Genomic DNA, 20,256 nt, shown 5'->3' with positions numbered 1-20,256 from the left:
GAACAAATTCTTATTTTCAATGACTCATAGGAACGGTGGATTAACTGCCTTGTTCAGGGGCTGAACGAAAGATTTGTACCATGTCAGCTCGGGGATTCGATCTGGCAACCTTTTGTTTACAAGTCCAATGCTCTAACCACTAGGCTACCTGTCTGCTACATTCTGCTGCCAATGCTAAATAATTGCATAGTACAATTGTTAAACCAATTTGCAGCATGCACAATTTCAATGATTTTCTAATTAACTCGGTGAACTGAGTCAATCTAGAACATAAATTCAACCGGATTTGGGTTTGTTTTGTTTTCAGTATGTGTAAATGCAAATGGGGTCATGTGTATTTCCCTTGTTGGATGGGGCCAATCAGAGGATATACCCGTAAAGAGAACATCCTGCTTTTATCAGTGTGTATGTATCACTGTGTATGGTGTAATGTACAGTTACATACATCATGTACATCTATTTAATGTTGTCTTGGATTGGAACGGCTTTATATATGCATTTTTCAATCCATACGTTCCATTGTATTTCCTGGGCCCCTGTTCCAAGGTCACCTCCAAGGGCGCAGGTCTGAACCCCAATGCCAAGGTGTGGCAGGCCCCTGCCGATGGCCCCGACGGAGCACAGTGGCCCCCGGCTGACATCACTGAAGGTGAGAAATAACATATAATACTATATACCGTTTAATAACATATAATATTACTGTATATACCATTTAGCAGACTTTTAGCCAAAGCAACTTATTGTTGCGTGTAAAGTACATATAAAATAAAAAGTATATTTTGCTCCAGTAGGAATTGAACCCACAACCCTGTCGTTGCTGGTGTGTTTGTCTGTCTGTGTCTCTCAGGTATGAACGCAGCTGTGAGGGCCACAGTCAGAGTTGGTCTCTACACTGGAGCCAAAGTCTACTTTGTTCATGAGGTAAAGACATACAGTAGAATATAATACAATCACAATCACAGTTCTGTGATTCAAGTTTATACACTTGATAATGTGTTGTCTATCATTGCTGATCACCCATACTATAGTGTCTCCTACTATTAATTCATTCCTGATCTGACTGAAGGTTTAAGAAATTCACCGTCAAGAAATAGATTCTATCACAAACCACATAGAGAGCAAAGTTGTGTCGCTGTAGTAGCATGCTGTTGTCTCCCATTTCAGAAGGCAGTGTTCCTCGTGTGTGGGTGAAACCCCGTTGAAGATAATAGTTTGTATTCGTGTTGATGATGTGTGTCTCCAGGGTTACCAGGGTCTGGTGGACGGAGGAGACAACATCAAACTGGCCACCTGGGAGAGTGTGTCCATGATGCTGCAACTGGTGAGTCCTGTTATCAGACTCACACCCACTGATGCCAATACAGGAGTCAGGACACAACTGTCATAAACTCACTGTCTAGAGAGGGTATTACAGTAAATGAATGACAAGAAACCAAGAGTTCTGCTTTATTTGAATATTAGAGACAGATACAGACTCACAACCAAGAGTGTTCATAGATGATGATGATGACGATGATGCCTACTGTAACTAAGAGAGAACAGCGGTCGGCTCCAGTAACACAAACTGACCTCTGCGCCCACAGAGTATTTGGATAGAGTCGGGACCTGGCCAGGCGCCATGGGAAGATCAAAGCAGGGAGGAATTACAGAGCTGCTTCTCTTTCCTAATAGCCTGACATATTGTCAGTAACAGAACACAGTGTTCAAACCGACCTAATGTTGAGGTGCAGACGAGATGCAAGATGCACACGCTTCACTGAATGGCGTATAATGACATAATCAGAAAAATCCTTGATGTTTAGGCCATCAATTAACTATAGTATAATTACTGTAGTAAAATAAAACTTGTAGTACTATATTAATTAATGTAGTGTTTTGCAGACTGAACTATACTGTAGTAACTATACTGAACTATACTGTAGTGGGTGGGCGGGCGGGCGGGCGGGCAGGAAGGAAGGAAGGACTGGGTTCTGAACAGATAGTTTAGGGCTTCTGCTCTTTTCTATAACCTGTAGGAACACCATATATGGACTATACTTGCCATTTAGGTTTCTCAGTTATGCGTGACACAGATTGCTATATGGGGGGGGGGGATTTGCAGGGTATAAACAAATGAAATACTGTAGTATTTACTATAGTTTAAAAAGTGTAGTGTTTTTACATATAATACTTTAGGATTTACTATAGTATTCTACAGTATTGCACCGATCTGAGGGACTTTGTCTTTCTTCTGATTCAATGAGTCTCTCTCTACCAGGGTGGCACGGTCATCGGCAGTGCCCGCTGCATGGACTTCAGAGCCAGGGAGGGCCGCATGAAGGCTGCCCTGAACTTGGTCAAGCTAGGTATCACCAACCTGTGTGTGATCGGGGGTGACGGTAGTCTAACCGGAGCTAACCAGTTCAGGACGGAGTGGTCCACTCTGCTGGTCGACCTGGTCAAAGCCGGTAAGGCTGACAAACCCCACGGGGACTATGGAAAACCCCTAAGAACTGGGAAGGGTCACAAAAAAATCTATGTCCACATGGAAACACTTCATTTAAATTGGATAATTCATTGAAATGGGATAGTTCATTGAGATTGGATAGGTCATTGAAATGGGATAGTTCATTGAAATGGGATAGTTCATTGACATTGGATAGTTCATTGAGATTGGATAGTTCATTGAAATGGGATAGTTCATTGAAATGGGATAGTTTATTGAAATGGGATAGTTCATTGAGATTGGATAGTTCATTGAAATGGGATAGTTCATTGAAATGGGATAGTTCATTGAAATGGGATAGTTTATTGAAATGGGATAGGTCATTGAAATGGGATAGTTCATTGAAATGGGATAGGTCATTGAAATGGGATAGGTCATTGAAATGGGATAGTTCATTGAAATGGGATAGTTCATTGACATTGGATAGGTCATTGAAATGGGATAGGTCATTGAAATGGGATAGTTCATTGAAATGGGATAGGTCATTGAAATGGGATAGGTCATTGAAATGGGATAGTTCATTGAAATGGGATAGTTTATTGAAATGGGATAGGTCATTGAAATGGGATAGTTCATTGAAATGGGATAGGTCATTGAAATGGGATAGGTCATTGAAATGGGATAGTTCATTGACATTGGATAGTTCATTGAAATGGGATAGTTCATTGAAATGGGATAGTTTATTGAAATGGGATAGTTCATTGAGATTGGATAGTTCATTGAAATGGGATAGTTCATTGAAATGGGATAGTTCATTGAAATGGGATAGTTCATTGAAATGGGATAGTTCATTGAAATGGGATAGTTCATTGACATTGGATAGTTCATTGAAATTGGATAGTTTATTGAAATGGGATAGTTCATTGAAATGGGATAGTTCATTGAAATGGGATAGTTTATTGAAATGGGATATTTCATTGAAATGGGATAGTTCATTGAAATGGGATAGTTCATTGACATTGGATAGTTCATTGAGATTGGATAGTTCATTGAAATGGGATAGTTCATTGAAATGGGATAGTTTATTGAAATGGGATAGTTCATTGAAATGGGATAGTTCATTGAAAGTACAAAATGCTTCTTTATTATTAAGACCCAATACAGGGTTTATTTACTTAACCACTGATGCAGTTTCAGCATTCTTTGTCATTTCTTTTCACAATAAAACATTTTGAGCGATCCCAGATCCTTACATTCGTGGAATTGCTGTTGAATATAACTGACAGAAGTGTGGGACTTCTCTGTCTCCAGGTAAGATCAGTGATGACGAGGCCAAGACGTCGTCTCACCTCAACATAGTAGGCATGGTGGGTTCTATCGACAATGACTTCTGTGGCACAGACATGACCATCGGGACAGACTCCGCCCTCCACCGCATCATAGAGGTGGTGGATGCCATCACCACGACCGCACAGAGGTGAGGAGAGGAGAGGTCATCGCTGTCACACACGGTTTCTGTTGTCTCTTTGGCACCTGGTTTATAACAAAGAGGTTTCCTCTGTTGTTCTCCTCAGTCACCAGAGGACCTTCATCCTGGAAGTGATGGGTAGACACTGTGGCTACCTGGCTCTGGTGACTGCTCTGGCCTGCGGTGCTGACTGGGTGTTCATCCCAGAGATGCCCCCAGATGAGGGATGGGAGGGGCATCTGTGCAGAAGACTGGCTGATGTATGTTTACAATCACAGACTGACTGACACTAGCCTTCTGGACAGGATTCTCTTCTCGTCTTCTCTTCTCCTATTCTCCTCTTCTCTACTCCTCTTCTCTACTCTTCTTCTCTTCTCTCCTCTTCTTCTCTACTCTTCTTCACTTCTTCTTCTTTTTTTCTCATCCTCTTCTTCTCCTCCTCTTCTTCTCCTCCTCTTCTTCTTCTCCTCTTCTTCTTCTTCTCTTCTTCTCCTCCTCTTCTTCTTCTCCTCTTCTTCTTCTTCTCCTCCTCTTCTTCTTCTCCTCTTCTTCTTCTCCTCTTCTTCTTCTCCTCTTCTTCTCCCCTTCTCCTCTTCTTCTTCTCCTCTTCTTCGCTTCTTCTTCTTCTCTTCTTCTCCTCCTCTTCTTCTTCTCCTCCACTCTTCTCCTCTTCACCTCTTATTTTCTATTTTCTTCTCCATATTGAAGTACTTTTTAAATACAACACATTACACCACAATCTTTCATTCCAGTTATCTGTTTCCACCCTTGGTACCTAATCACCAAACTGACGTATTGTGTCTCTGACAGCAAAGGGCCAGAGGATGTCGTCTGAATGTGATCATTGTGGCAGAGGGAGCTATGGGCAGAGATGGAAAACCCATTGGCTCTGAAGACATCAAGAAGGTCAGCAAGCTCTCCCTCATATTACTGTACCTAGCAGTTCAAATGGTTTTGTTTGCTTGTTTGTTAAGACCTCTTTTAGAGTAGTCTCGTCCACCAACCATTTCACTCTATGTGGACAAGGTTACTTTTAGCCCATTTCCCAAATATTACCTCAGAGTTAAAGCATTAATATTCTACTGCGTTGTCTACCATGGGTTGAATAGGGTTAAACAGTCAGTTGCTAGCAGCTCTCTGTGTGTTTACATTTGTAGTTGGTGGAGAAGAATTTGGGCTTTGACACCCGTACCACTGTCCTGGGACACGTGCAAAGAGGCGGTACCCCCTCCGCCTTCGACAGAATCCTGGTAGGTCTCTCTCTCTCTCTCTCTCTCTTCTCTATTTCACCCTGTCTCTTTCACCCTCTCTCTCTCTCCCTCTCTCTCTCTCTCTCTCTCTCTCTCTCTCTCTCTATGCGTATGAGCAAAAGCATGTCTGACTGTGTAATGGTGTAATGTGATGTGTTTGTGTGTGCGTGTGCGTGTAATGGTGTTTGTGTGTGTGTGTTCTTCCCAATCCCCATTGCAACAGGATTTGTGTGGAGGCTCTGTTGGTGTGTGTGTGTGTCTCTCTGATGACGGTGTGTTGTGATTGTGTCTGACTGTGGTGTCTCTCTAATCCTGGTGTGTGTTCTCCCCAGGGCAGCAGGATGGGTGTGGAGGCTGTGATGGCCCTGTTGGAGGCCACTCCAGAGACCCGGCCTGTGTGGTCAGTCTGTCCGGTAACCAGGCTGTCAGACTGCCCCTCATGGAGTGTGTCCAAGTGGTCAGTATCAGTAACTAAGCCCCATCAACTGTTGTATGTGTGCCATTCTAATGTGTTCACCTATATCTGAGCACCCCCCTCTCTCTGTCTCCTCAGACTAAGGATGTGACTACTGCCATGGCTGAGAATAGATGGGATGATGCTATCAAGCTCAGAGGAAAGTAAGAACACTAGCCTACTTTTACCAATCTAACAATGTCTTCCCTGTTACTGAAACTACTACATCCGAGTGGGATGTTACATCACTATTTTTGTTGGCCCTGTCCAGGAGCTTTGAAAACAACTGGAACACATACAAGATGCTAGCCCACATCAACCCTCCAGATACCAAGGTAAGGGACAACACCTACACAATTAACACAGGAGTTGCATTAAATTAGTTACAAAACTAGAGCACTAACAGATCAATATGTCACCATTCTCTCCTCTCCTCTCCTCTCCTCTCCTCTCCTCTCCTCTCCTCTCCTCTCCCTCTCCTCTCCTCTCCTCTCCTCTCCTCTCCACCTCCACCTCTCCTCTCACCTTCTCTCCTCTCCCATTCTCTCCACCTCTTCTCGCCTCTTCTCACCTCTCCCCTCTCTCCACATATCCTCTCCTCTCCCCTTCTCTCCTCCTCTTATCCACAACTTTTTCCTCTTCTCTCCACCTTTCCTCTCCTCTTCTCTCCACCTCACCTCTTCTCTCCACCTCTCCTCTTCTCTCCACCTCTCCCTTTCAGAGCAACATTAATGTGGCCATAGTTAACGTCGGTGCCCCCTGTGCTGGTATGAATGCTGCCGTGCGTTCTGCAGTGAGGATTGGAATCATTCAGGGACACAATATGCTGGCCGTTCATGACGGGTTTGAGGGTCTCGCTCACGGAAATGTACGTACACATTACTAACTATGCACTGCACTCTACGCAGAGCCCATTCGTCTCAGCCTAAACTCCTCTATTGATCAGGGCCTGTACTCATAAATCATCTCAGAGTAGGAGTGCTGATCTAGGATCAGGTCCCTTTGTCCATTTAATCCTATACATAATGGTATATAAGGCTCGGATGCTTTGTTGTTTACAGAACCAGGCCATCTATAATCTAAAGATAGAACAAGGCCTGGTACAATAATTATTGTCCAGTGAAGCTTGAAACCTCTGACCACTGATCTTTACCCCTTGACCAGATCGTGCCCATCACCTGGACAGGAGTGTCAGGCTGGACTGGGAAGGGAGGCTCTGAGTTGGGCACCAAGAGGTATTACATCATATCTCTTTTTCAACTCAGTTTGTATTGTCAACTGGGGTGGAACCAATGATTTATATATACACTAGATGACTGACAGGTGTCTTGTTTTGAAGCCACTGCGCCTCCATCTTGGCATCCCCTACCATAGTAAAAAAGTATATCTCTACTTGTTTTTACCATGTTTATTCTATTACAGACACCTTAATGCATACTTTTAAATTATTTTATGTGAGCTAAACATACAAATAAAAATGAAAAAATATATAAAAACATTTTCCTTATAGTATAATATTTTGAAAGTACTAATGTTACTGTCCCCACTGCAACAAAAAAAAACATTTTGTCCTTGAAACATTTAATTGAAATAGAGCTAGCCAGCTTGTAGTCCTAAAACACATAAATAAGTTACCTCTGATTTGTTCAGACATCCTAATGGCAAAATTGAATGTGGAAAAAAAAATGTTTTTGAAAATAAGGTCTGAGGTTAAAACAGGCTTAGGAGATCTTATACGTTTTGCTCTATGAGATAATAGCAGTCAGTTAACATGACCTTTATGATGCCTTTATGTGATGTATGTGTTGTTCATTACTATGTACACTACCAGTAAAAAGTTTTAGAACATCTACTCAATCAAGGGGTTTCTTTATTTGTATTGTTTTCTACATTGTAGAATAATAGTGAAGACATCAAAACTATGAAATAACACATATGGAATCATGTAGGAACCAAAAAAGTGTTAAACAAATCTAAATATATTTTATATTTGAGATTCTTCAAATAGCCACCCTTTGCATTTGAATTAACAGTTGTGCCTTCTTAAAAGTACATTTGTGGATTTTTTTTCAGTCTTAATGTGTTTGAGTCAATCAGTTGTGTTGTGACAAGGTAGGGGTGGTATACAGAAGATAGCCCTATTTGGTAAAAGACCAAGTCCATATTATGGCAAGAAGAGCTCAAATAAGCAAAGAGAAACGACAGTCCATCATTACTTTAAGACATGAAGGTCAGTCAATCCGGAAAATGTCAAAAACGTTGAAAGTTTCTTCAAGTGCAGTATGTCGTGGAAATTTCCTCTATATAAAAATAGAAAATAGTAAAAAATAAATAAAAACCATTGAATGAGTAGGTGTTCTAAAACTTTTTACTGGTAGTGTAAATTCCCCAAAATTCCCAAAAAGTGACGTTAGCTGATAAAAGATTATCTCATTGAACAAAATATTTGAAATCTCCTAAGCCTGTGTTTTCCACAGACCTTATTTTTCGCCGTTTATCCAAAAACTGCATTCAATTTTCTCATAGGCTTTGTCCAACGAACCGTGTCGGAGTTAGTGCCTACCAAAAGACGCCATTACTATTTCTCTCTATACTGTAGAATCCCATTCATTCCTATGGAGGACTGCTCCTACTTGGGAGTGTCAATATGACCGACTGTTGGCTTCAAAGCCTCTCATTGGCCAATACATATTATCAGCAATCCAGGGTTTATGTAAAAAATGTACAAATATTTTTTGAGCAGAGATTCAAAAAGATAAACCTTTCCCCTGCTTGTGAGTACTGTATATCACTGATGTTTCACACAATAACTGCTGTCTGCTTCTTCATTTGAAGAGTCCTGCCTTCTAAGTACATTGAGGAAATCAGCTTGACTATTGCTAAATTCAATATCCACTCTCTGGTAATAATTGGAGGGTTTGAGGTAAGAGTCCTAAGACTACCCCATCACATGCATGTCTTCTTTTTGATATGTGGTTGTCTTACCTACTTCAGAACATTAAATTGAAATTGATAAATGACTAAGGTGTCAATGTAATGTATAACCACAAAACCACAAAAGACAAGTAGTCCCGGTACCTCAGTCTCCCACTGCTGCACTTCCCCTCCTTTCACCTCTCTCTCAAAATCAAATCAAATCAAATTGTATTTGTCACATGCTTCGTAAACATCAGGTCTAGTCTCTCCCCTCTCCTCCTGTCCCCTCCCCAGGCGTTTATGGGTGGTCTGGAGCTGGTGACAGCCAGGGAGAAGTATGAGGAGCTGTGCATTCCCATGGTGGTCATCCCCGCCACTGTCTCCAACAACGTACCCGGCTCCGACTTCAGCATCGGAGCTGACACCGCCCTCAACACCATCACCTCGGTGAGTACCGTAATACATCAACACCCTCACATAGGTCAGTACTGTAATACACCATCACCTAGGTCAGTACTGTAATACACCATCACCTAGGTCAGTACCGTAATACACCATCACTTAGGTCAGTACCGTAATACATCAACACCATCACCTAGGTCAGTACCGTAATACACCATCACCTAGGTCAGTACTGTAAAACATCATCACCTAGGTCAGTACTGTAAAACATCAACACCATCACCTAGGTCAGTACTGTAATACACCATCACCTAGGTCAGTACCGTAATACATCAACACTCTCACATAGGTCAGTACTGTAATACACCATCACCTAGGTCAGTACTGTAATACACCATCACCTAGGTCAGTACCGTAATACATTAACACCATCACCTAGGTCAGTACCGTAATACACCATCACCTAGGTCAGTACTGTAATACACCAACACCATCACCTAGGTCAGTACTGTAATACACCAACACCATCACCTAGGTCAGTACTGTAATACACCATCACCTAGGTCAGTACTGTAATACACCATCACCTAGGTCAGTACTGTAATACACCATCACCTAGGTCAGTACCGTAATACATCAACACCATCACCTAGGTCAGTACCGTAATACACCATCACCTAGGTCAGTACTGTAATACACCAACACCATCACCTAGGTCAGTACTGTAATACACCAACACCATCACCTAGGTCAGTACTGTAATACACCATCACCTAGGTCAGTACTGTAATACACCATCACCTAGGTCAGTACTGTAATACACCATCACCTAGGTCAGTACCATAATACATCAACACCATCACCTAGGTCAGTACCGTAATCCATAAACACCATCACCTAGGTCAGTACTGTAATACACCAACACCATCACCTAGGTTAGTACCGTAATACAACAACACCATCACCTCGGTGAGTACCGTAATACATCAACACCATCACCTAGGTCAGTACTGTAATACACCATCACCTAGGTCAGTACCGTAATACATCAACACCATCACCTAGGTCAGTACCGTAATACATCAACACCATCACCTAGGTCAGTACCGTAATACAACAACACCATCACCTCGGTGAGTACCGTAATACATCAACACCATCACCTAGGTCAGTACTGTAATACACCAACACCATCACCTAGGTCAGTACTGTAATACACCATCACCTAGGTCAGTACTGTAATACACCAACACCTAGGTCAGTACTGTAATACACCATCACCTAGGTCAGTACTGTAATACACCATCACCTAGGTCAGTACTGTAATACACCAACACCTAGGTCAGTACTGTAATACACCAACACCATCACCTAGGTCAGTACTGTAATACACCAACACCTAGGTCAGTACTGTAATACACCAACACCATCACCTAGGTCAGTACTGTAATACACCATCACCTAGGTCAGTACTGTAATACACCATCACCTAGGTCAGTACCGTAATACACCATCACCTCGGTCAGTACTGTAATACACCATCACCTAGGTCAGTACCGTAATACACCATCACTTAGGTCAGTACCGTAATACATCAACACCATCACCTAGGTCAGTACCGTAATACATCAACACCATCACCTAGGTCAGTACCGTAATACACCATCACCTAGGTCAGTACTGTAAAACATCATCACCTAGGTCAGTACTGTAAAACATCAACACCATCACCTAGGTCAGTACTGTAATACACCATCACCTAGGTCAGTACCGTAATACATCAACACTCTCACATAGGTCAGTACTGTAATACACCATCACCTAGGTCAGTACTGTAATACACCATCACCTAGGTCAGTACCGTAATACATTAACACCATCACCTAGGTCAGTACCGTAATACACCATCACCTAGGTCAGTACTGTAATACACCAACACCATCACCTAGGTCAGTACTGTAATACACCAACACCATCACCTAGGTCAGTACTGTAATACACCATCACCTAGGTCAGTACTGTAATACACCATCACCTAGGTCAGTACCGTAATACATCAACACCATCACCTAGGTCAGTACCGTAATACACCATCACCTAGGTCAGTACTGTAATACACCAACACCATCACCTAGGTCAGTACTGTAATACACCAACACCATCACCTAGGTCAGTACTGTAATACACCATCACCTAGGTCAGTACTGTAATACACCATCACCTAGGTCAGTACTGTAATACACCATCACCTAGGTCAGTACCGTAATACATCAACACCATCACCTAGGTCAGTACCGTAATCCATAAACACCATCACCTAGGTCAGTACTGTAATACACCAACACCATCACCTAGGTTAGTACCGTAATACAACAACACCATCACCTCGGTGAGTACCGTAATACATCAACACCATCACCTAGGTCAGTACTGTAATACACCATCACCTAGGTCAGTACCGTAATACATCAACACCATCACCTAGGTCAGTACCGTAATACATCAACACCATCACCTAGGTCAGTACCGTAATACAACAACACCATCACCTCGGTGAGTACCGTAATACATCAACACCATCACCTAGGTCAGTACTGTAATACACCAACACCATCACCTAGGTCAGTACTGTAATACACCATCACCTAGGTCAGTACTGTAATACACCAACACCTAGGTCAGTACTGTAATACACCATCACCTAGGTCAGTACTGTAATACACCATCACCTAGGTCAGTACTGTAATACACCAACACCTAGGTCAGTACTGTAATACACCAACACCATCACCTAGGTCAGTACTGTAATACACCAACACCTAGGTCAGTACTGTAATACACCAACACCATCACCTAGGTCAGTACTGTAATACTTCAACACCATCACCTAGGTCAGTACTGTAATACATCAACACCATCACCTAGGTCAGTACTGTAATACATCAACACCATCACCTAGGTCAGTACTGTAATACACCAACACCATCACCTAGGTCAGTACTATAATACATCAACACCATCCCCATTACATCACCAACATCTGGTTTGTGTTTAGTAGGGAGAAAATGTTTTGAAACTGTGAGATGCTGTACCTGAGCTTGTCCCGTAAGAAAACAAATGTTAAATTCTCCATTACAAAACATTTTCCTATGATGTGAGTCACACATCACATCAACCAACTCAATGCCACAGTCCAAACCATAACTACCACATTCTGTAACACCTGTGAGACCTGCTTAAAATGTATGTAATGTCTGTCTTCAACTGAAGCAGTTTAATATGTGCTTAAACTGTCATCAAATTAATCATCACTATGCCCCTATCCTCGCTACGCTCACTTTTGCTTCTTCCCTCTCTCCCCTCTCTTGATTCCTGATTCCCCTATAACAGACCTGTGACAGGATCAAGCAGTCAGCAGCAGGCACCAAGCGTCGTGTGTTCATCATTGAGACCATGGGAGGGTACTGTGGTTACCTGGCTACCATGGCAGGTCTGGCTGCAGGGGCGGATGCTGCTTACATCTATGAGGACAAGTTTGGAATCAGGGACCTCGAGGTGAGATGATGGATACTCTCTCTCTCTTTCTCTCTCTCTCTCTCTCTCTCTCTCTCTCTCTCTCTCTCTCTCTCTCTCTCTCTCTCTCTCTCGCTCTCTCGCTCTCCCTCTCTGATGACATTGAGAGCTTTAGACACCGTGTACATAAAGAACACTACAGTATGCTAGCTGGTGAAAATCTTTGGGCCAGTTTCCCAGACACAGATTAAGTTTAGTCCTGGACTATCCCATATATATATATTTTTAACGACTATAGTGTACTATTCACTGTAGTGTTTCTGTGGACTTGACTGTAGTATTCAGTGCAGTATACTGTAGTATGTACAGTTAAATATAGTATAATTACTGTAGTAAAATAAAACGGTAGTATTTTTGCAGACTATACTAGTAGTTACTGTAGTGTTTTTGTTTTATTATCTTTGACATAGAAGTGGAGGCTTTCTCCTTCAGGAAACCTACTGGAAGAGCATCTTTCCATTACCTGTTGGTAGTTAGGACTGGGGTCTGAACAGATAGTTCAGAGATTCAGCTCTTTTCTATAACCTGTTGGTAGTTAGGACTGGGGTCTGAACAGAGAGTTCAGAGATTCAGCTCTTTTCTATAACCTTTAAGAACACAATATATGGTCTATACTTGCATGTAGGTTTCTCACACAGATTGCTATATGGGGGAGGGGGATTTGCAGGGTATATACAAATTAAATACTGTAGTATTTACTATAGTTTAAAAAAGTGTTGTGTTTTTGCGGACGTTACTGTAGTATTTACTACAATTTATTTTCGCATATAATACTTTCGTATTTACTATAATATTCTACAGTATACTACAACATTTTATAGTAAGTACTACAAATGATCGAGGGATACTACAGTGTGTACACTACAGTGTGTACACCTTAAAAATATATATACATATTTTTTGAATATTGGTTTCCATGTGTTTGATGTCATTCCATTTGTGCCGTTCCTGACATTATTATGAACTGTCCTCCCCTCAGCAGCCTCCACTGGTGTGTAGTATAGTACTCTGCAGTATACTACAGTTTACTATATAATTCTATAGTAAGTACTATAGTATACAATAGTATACTTTTACTATAGTAAAATATAGTATTTTTTGGGGCGTCAGGTAGCCTAGTGGTTAGATTGTTAGACTAGTAACTGAAAGGTTGCAAGATTGAATTCCTGAGCTGACAAGGTAAAAATCTGTCGTTCTGCCCCTGAACAAGGCAGTTAACCCACTGTTCCTAGGCTGTCATTGAAAATAAGAATTTGTTCTTAACTGACTTGCCTAGTTAAATACAAGTTTTTAAAAATGTGAGCACTGTAAATCTTCATTGAACATGATTTCTAGTCCAGGACAAGGCTTAATCTGTGTCTGTTAAACCAACACTTTTCCTATATATGATATATAATTATTGACGATACATCTATATAAAATCAATCAAAATAAAATAAAATAATATTTGTGACATGCGCCGAATACAACAGGTGTAGTAGACCTTACCGTGAAATGCTTACTTACAAGCCCTTAACCAACAATGCAGTTTTAAGAAAATAAAGTTAAGAAAATATTTACTAAATAAAACTAAAGTAATTTTTTTACGTTAAATGAAAAGTAACACAATAAAATAACTATAATGAGGCTATATATAAGGGGTACCGGCACTGAGTCAATGTGTGGGGGTACGTTCGACCCTCCTTTTCCTGTTGTCCACGATCATCTTCTTTGTCTTGCTCACGTTGAGGGAGAGGTTGTTGTCCTCCCACCACACTGCCAGGTCCTGACCTCCTCCCAATAGGCTGTCTTATCGTTGTCAGTGATCAGGCCTACGGTACCACCGTAGTGTCGTCAGCAAACTTAATGATGGTGTTGGAGTCGTTCTTGGCCACACAGTCGTGGGCGAGCAGGGAGAACAGGAGGGGACTAAGTATACATTATATAAATGTTTATAGGATTCCTCTATATAAAAGTATACATGATATGAATGTGACTGACTGGCTCCGGTTTACAGATGAACGTAGAGCATCTCGTGCAGAAGATGAAGACAGACGTGAAGAGAGGTTTGATTCTCAGGTGGGTTTCATTCAAGCATTCATTAATTTATTTATTCAGTAATTTATTCATTTATTTATCTTTTTATTCATTCATTCATTCATCTAGATCTCAATCTGCCATACTTGTTCTTTTCCAAAACTCTCTCCCTCCCACCCTCATGTTACATTTTTGGCATTTAACAGATGCTCTTATCCAGAGTGATTTCCTTAGTGGGCCCATAAAAAGTTAAATGGGTTTCCATTGTATTTTCAACTCTACAAATTGCTGTCACAAAAACGGTTGTGTTATATAGCAAATGTGCCCTCTCTGGTTGCAATTGCGCTCTAGCCAACAGCCCGCAAATACAGGCTAGCCTACTGTACATGATGAGATTATTAGGCATAAGAGCTAGATTCATTTTGTTTGTCAAACGGCAGCATCATGACACCAGAATATGATGTATTTATTGGAAAGGACCATCAAGCTCATCACGTGCACTTTCACCACCCTGTGAAGTTCATCACGTGCACTTTCACCACCCTGTGAAATTCATCACGTGCACTTTCACCACCCTGTGAAGTTCATCACGTGCACTTTCACCACCCTGTGAAGTTCATCACGTGCACTTTCACCAGCCTGTGAAGTTCATCACGTGCACTTTCACCACCCTGTGAAGTTCATCACGTGCACTTTCACCACCCTGTGAAGTTCATCACGTGCACTTTCACCACCCTGTGAAGTTCATCACGTGCACTTTCACCACCCTGTGAAGTTCACCACAATTTATTTAATCTGTAGACTAATAAACTGTATGCTTTCCCCAATCATAGTGGGAGGACCACACAATACAGTTGAAGTCAGAGGTTTACATACACCTTAGCCAAATACATTTAAACTCAGTTTTTCACAATTCCTGACATTTAATCCTAATAAAAATTCCCTGTCTTAGGTCAGTTAGGATCACCCCTTTTTTAATGTGAAATTTATTTCAGGTTTTATTTATTTTATCACATTCCCAGTGGGTCAGAAGTTTACATACACTAATTTACCATTTGGTAGCGTTGCCTTTAAATTGTTTAACTTGGGTCAAACGTTTCGGGTAGCTTTCCACAAGCTTCCCACAATACGTTGGGTAAATTTTGGCCCATTCCTCCTGACAGAGCTGGTGTAACTGAGTCAGGTTAGTAGGCCTCCTGACAGAGCTGGTGTAACTGAGTCAGGTTAGTAGGCCTCCTGACAGAGCTGGTGTAACTGAGTCAGGTTAGTAGGCCTCCTGACAGAGCTGGTGTAACTGAGTCAGGTTTGTAGGCCTCCTGACAGAGCTGGTGTAACTGAGTCAGGTTTGTAGGCCTCCTGACAGAGCTGGTGTAACTGAGTCAGGTTTGTAGGCCTCCTGACAGAGCTGGTGTAACTGAGTCAGGTTTGTAGGCCTCCTGACAGAGCTGGTGTAACTGAGTAAGGTTTGTAGGCCTCCTGACAGAGCTGGTGTAACTGAGTCAGGTTTGTAGGCCTCCTGACAGAGCTGGTGTAACTGAGTCAGGTTTGTAGGCCTCCTTGCTCGCACACACTTTTTCAGTTCTGCCCACAAATTTTCCATGGGAATGAGGTCAGGGCTTTGTGATGGCCACTCCAATACCTTGACTTTGTTGTCCTTAAGCCATTTTGCCACAACTTTGGAAGTATGCTTGGGGTCATTGTCCATTTGGAAGACCCATTTGCGACCAAGCTTTAAGTTCCTGACTGATGTCATGAGATGTTGCTTCAATATATCCACATAATTGTCCTCCCTCATGATGCCATCTATCTTGTGAAGTGCACCAGTCCCTCCTGCAGCAAAGCACCCCCACAACATGATGCTGCCACGCCCGTGCTTCACGGTTGGGATGGTGTTCTTCGGCTTGCAAGCCTCCCCCTTTTTCTTCCAAACATAACGATAGTCATTATTGGTAAACAGTTGTATTTTTGTTTCATCAGACCAGAGGACATTTCTCCAAAAAGTACGAACTTTGTCCCCATGTGCAGATGCAAACTGTAGTCTGGCTTTTTTATGGCAGTTTTGGAGCAGTGGCTTCTTCCTTGCTAGGCAGCATTTCAGGTTATGTCGATATAGGACTCGTTTTACTGTGGATATAGATACTTTTGTACCTGTTTCCTCTAGCATCTTCCCAAGGTCCTTTGCTGTTGTTCTGGGATTGATTTACACTTGTCGCACCAAAGTACGTTCATCTCTAGGAGACAGAATGCATCATCTTCCTGAGTGGCATGATGGCTGCGTGGTCCCATGGTGTTTATACTTGCATACTATTGTTTGTACAGATGAACGTGGTACCTTTAGGCATTTGGAAATTGCTCCAAAGGATGAACCAGACTTGTGGAGGTCTACAATTTTTTCTGAGGTCTTGGCTGATTTCTTTTGATTTTTCCATGATGTCAAACAGAGGTACTGAGTTTGAAGGTAGACCTTGAAATACATTCAGAGTTACACCTCCAATTGACTCAAATTATGTCAATTAGCCTATCAGATGCTTCTAAAGCCATGACGTAATTTTCTGGAATTTTCCAAGCTGTTTAAAGGCACAGTCAACTTAGTGCATGTAAACTTCTGACCCAATGGAATTGTGATACAGTGAATTATAAGTGAATTACTCTTTCTGTAAACAATTGTTGGAAAATTTCATTTTGTCATGCACAAAGTAGATGTCCTATCTGACTTGCCAAAACTATAGTTTGTTAACAAGAAATTTGTGGAGTGGTTGAAAAACAAGTTTTAATGACTCCAACCTAAGTGTATGTAAATTTACGACTTTAACTGTATATCAGTGACCCCAAGTTTACATCAGTATCATGGTTATTATATGAATATTTGCTCATTAAGGCATTTCCACCCCTATTTCACACATAATACATTTTACCTACTCAAAACAATCCCACCATCTCTTTGCCCAAACGAGAAAACCCTTGAGCGTCAGCCCCGCCTCCATAGCCATCTTTCATCGAGGATTGTCATGTATCCTTAGCAGGAGTCCTTAGCAGGATAGTTTTAAACCCCTTTAATGCGTAGATGGAAACCTGGTTATAGTAAGCAAACAATTCCTCCATAAAGCAGCTATCAGCAAAGTCAGTGCTCGTGCTCTGTATCCTGTTTGTGGTCAGGAATGAGAACTGCAATGCCATGACAATTCAACTGTAAATATACAGTATATTCATGTTTTGATCTCATCTGTACTCCTTTCGACTGTCTTAGGGATGAGAACTGCAATGCCATGCCAATTCAACTGTAAATATACAGTATATTCATGTTTTCCTCTGTCTCAGGAATGAGAAATGCAATGCCAACTACACTACAGACTTCATCTTCGCCCTCTATTCTGAGGAGGGCAAAGGTGTCTTCGACTGCCGCAAGAACATCCTGGGACACATGCAACAGGTCAGCTAACAGTCTGCTCACAAATGGCACCCTATTCCCTTTATAGTGCACTACCTTTGACCAGGGCTGTGTTCAAAGAAGTGCTCTAAGTTTCAATTAATTACAAGAGTGCTCCTAGTTGGGGTTAATTGCATTTCAAGTAATTCAATTGAGAAAGTAATCTGAAATTCCAATTTTCCCTTATTACTTATAAAACTTAACCAGAACATGAAGTACATAAACTTTAGTTGAGTAATCCAACCTCAACTCTCCCTCCCCTGTCCTCTACTCTCCCCTCTCCCTCTCTCCCCCTTGTCATCCACTCTCCCCTCTAAATCTCCCCTTTCCCCTCTGACTCTCCCCTCCCCTGTCCTCCCATCTCCCCCTCTAACTCTCCCCTCTCCCCTTCTGACTCTCCCCTCCCCTGTCCTCCACTCTCCCCTCTCCCTCTAACTCTCCCCCTTGTCCTCCACTCACCCCTCTCCCCCTATAACTCTCCCCTCCCCTGTACTCCACACTCCCCTCTCACCCCTCTAACTCTCCCTCCCTCCCCTGTAATCCACTCTCCCCTCTCCCCCTCTAACTCTCTACTCCCCTGTCCTCCACTCTCCCCCTCTAACTCCCCTCTCCTCTCTAACTCTCCCTCCCCCTCCCCCCACCTTTGTCCTATTCCCTCTCGCCAGGGCGGAACCCCGACACCTTTCGACAGGAACTTTGGTACAAAGATGGGCTCCAAGGCTGTTCTGTGGCTCACAGAGAAACTCAAGGAGATGTACAGACATGGTAAGACAGGCTGTGGGGTGTCACCATTTAAAAATACTGAGATAAAGGAATGAGAGGCATATTGCTGCACCCAAATACACATCGTTTTGAATTCACTCTTTAAAAAAATGGTTCCAAAAGGGTTCTTTGGCTGTCCTCATAGTAGAACCCTTTTTGGTTCCAGGTTGAAATATTTGGGGTTCCATATAGAACCCTCTGTGAAAAGGGTTCTACCTGGAACCTAAAAGGGTTATTCAAAGGGTTCTACAATGGGGACTGCCGAATAACTGTTTTAGGTTCTAGATAGAACCCTTTTTGGTTCCATGTAAAAACCCTTTTCACAGAAGGTTCTACATGGAACCTAAAATAGTTCTACCTGGAACTAAAAAGAGTTCTACCTGGAACCAAAAAGGGTTCTTCAAAGGGTTCTATTATGGGGACAGCCAAATAACTGTTTTAGGTTCTAGATAGAACCTTTTCTTCTAAGAGTCTAGTTTTTACCTGCTGATACCAGTTGTTAGTTTGTCTCATTGAGTATAACGCCATGTGACCCCATCTGTCACCCTGCCTTCTCTCTCCTCCAGGTCGTATCTTCGCTAACACCCCAGACTCTGCCTGTGTGCTGGGCATGAGGAAGAGAGCACTGACCTTCCAGCCGTTGGCTGAGCTTAATGAACAGACAGACTTCGAGTAAGATCCTTTCATTCTCAGAGATTTCTTCTTAGAAACCCAAGGCACTATGACGCTAAAACATGAGAGTGGCAGTTGCTGACTGTTGCTCACTCTCCTCAACATTAATTGAGTTATACTTTAACACCCTGTTCATACTGATCCACAGTTCAAGTGGATATTGTGAGTGCATATCCCTCAACTAATATCTGTTTGGAAAAGGAACATTCCCTCTTCTCTTTCTGACTACATCGCTGTTTTCACATTATGTATGTAGACATAATGGTATGTAATGAATTAAAGGTAAAAAAAAGTGGTGGTGTCCCTTTAACATCCCTCTTACCCCCCTCTGCTGTCCTGTCCAGGCACCGCATCCCCAAGACATCGTGGTGGCTGAAGCTGAGGCCCATCATGAAGATCTTGGCTAAATACAATATCAGCCTGGACACATCTGAGCATGCCCACATGGAACATGTGATCAAGGAGAGGGTGTCGATGCCCGCACCACTGATGAAGAAGCACAAGGAGGAGGTAGAGGAGGAAGAAGAATAGGGGGAAGATGAGGAGGAAGAGGAAGAGGAAGAAGAGTCATTTATTTTTATTACATTTATGTGTGTTTTACATTTATGTTTCTGGATTAATGAATCATCTGAACCAGAGTTACATTATTTTGTGCCCGTTGTTTCCTTTCTGATCTCCTTGGTCTTCTCAACCATTTTTCCTCACGTACTCTTTCTTCACGTCTTAATCAGTTAACTCAGTGGGCTTCCCTGCTCTGGGAGCCAGTTTTGCCTTTCTTCAAGAATTAAACACTTGTTACTATTTTGACTCTTGTGATTTATTTTTCCATGGTTTACAGTATTTTAATGCTTTTCCTCTCCAATAAAACAAAAGTGCAATATAATAACATTA

General features: G+C 42.1%; 1 pseudogene; it reads left to right on the top strand.

Annotated features, from left to right (window-relative positions):
- The first annotated feature begins 847 nt into the window (after positions 1-847).
- Positions 848-20,166, top strand: LOC135572587 (ATP-dependent 6-phosphofructokinase, muscle type-like; annotated as a pseudogene).
- Positions 20,167-20,256: the final 90 nt, after the last annotated feature.

The sequence above is a fragment of the Oncorhynchus nerka genome, linkage group LG7 (genome assembly GCF_034236695.1).
Source record: "Oncorhynchus nerka isolate Pitt River linkage group LG7, Oner_Uvic_2.0, whole genome shotgun sequence".
Lineage (NCBI taxonomy): Eukaryota > Metazoa > Chordata > Actinopteri > Salmoniformes > Salmonidae > Oncorhynchus > Oncorhynchus nerka.
Note: the sequence above shows the minus strand (reverse complement) of the source record. Positions and strands in the feature narration are given on the sequence as shown.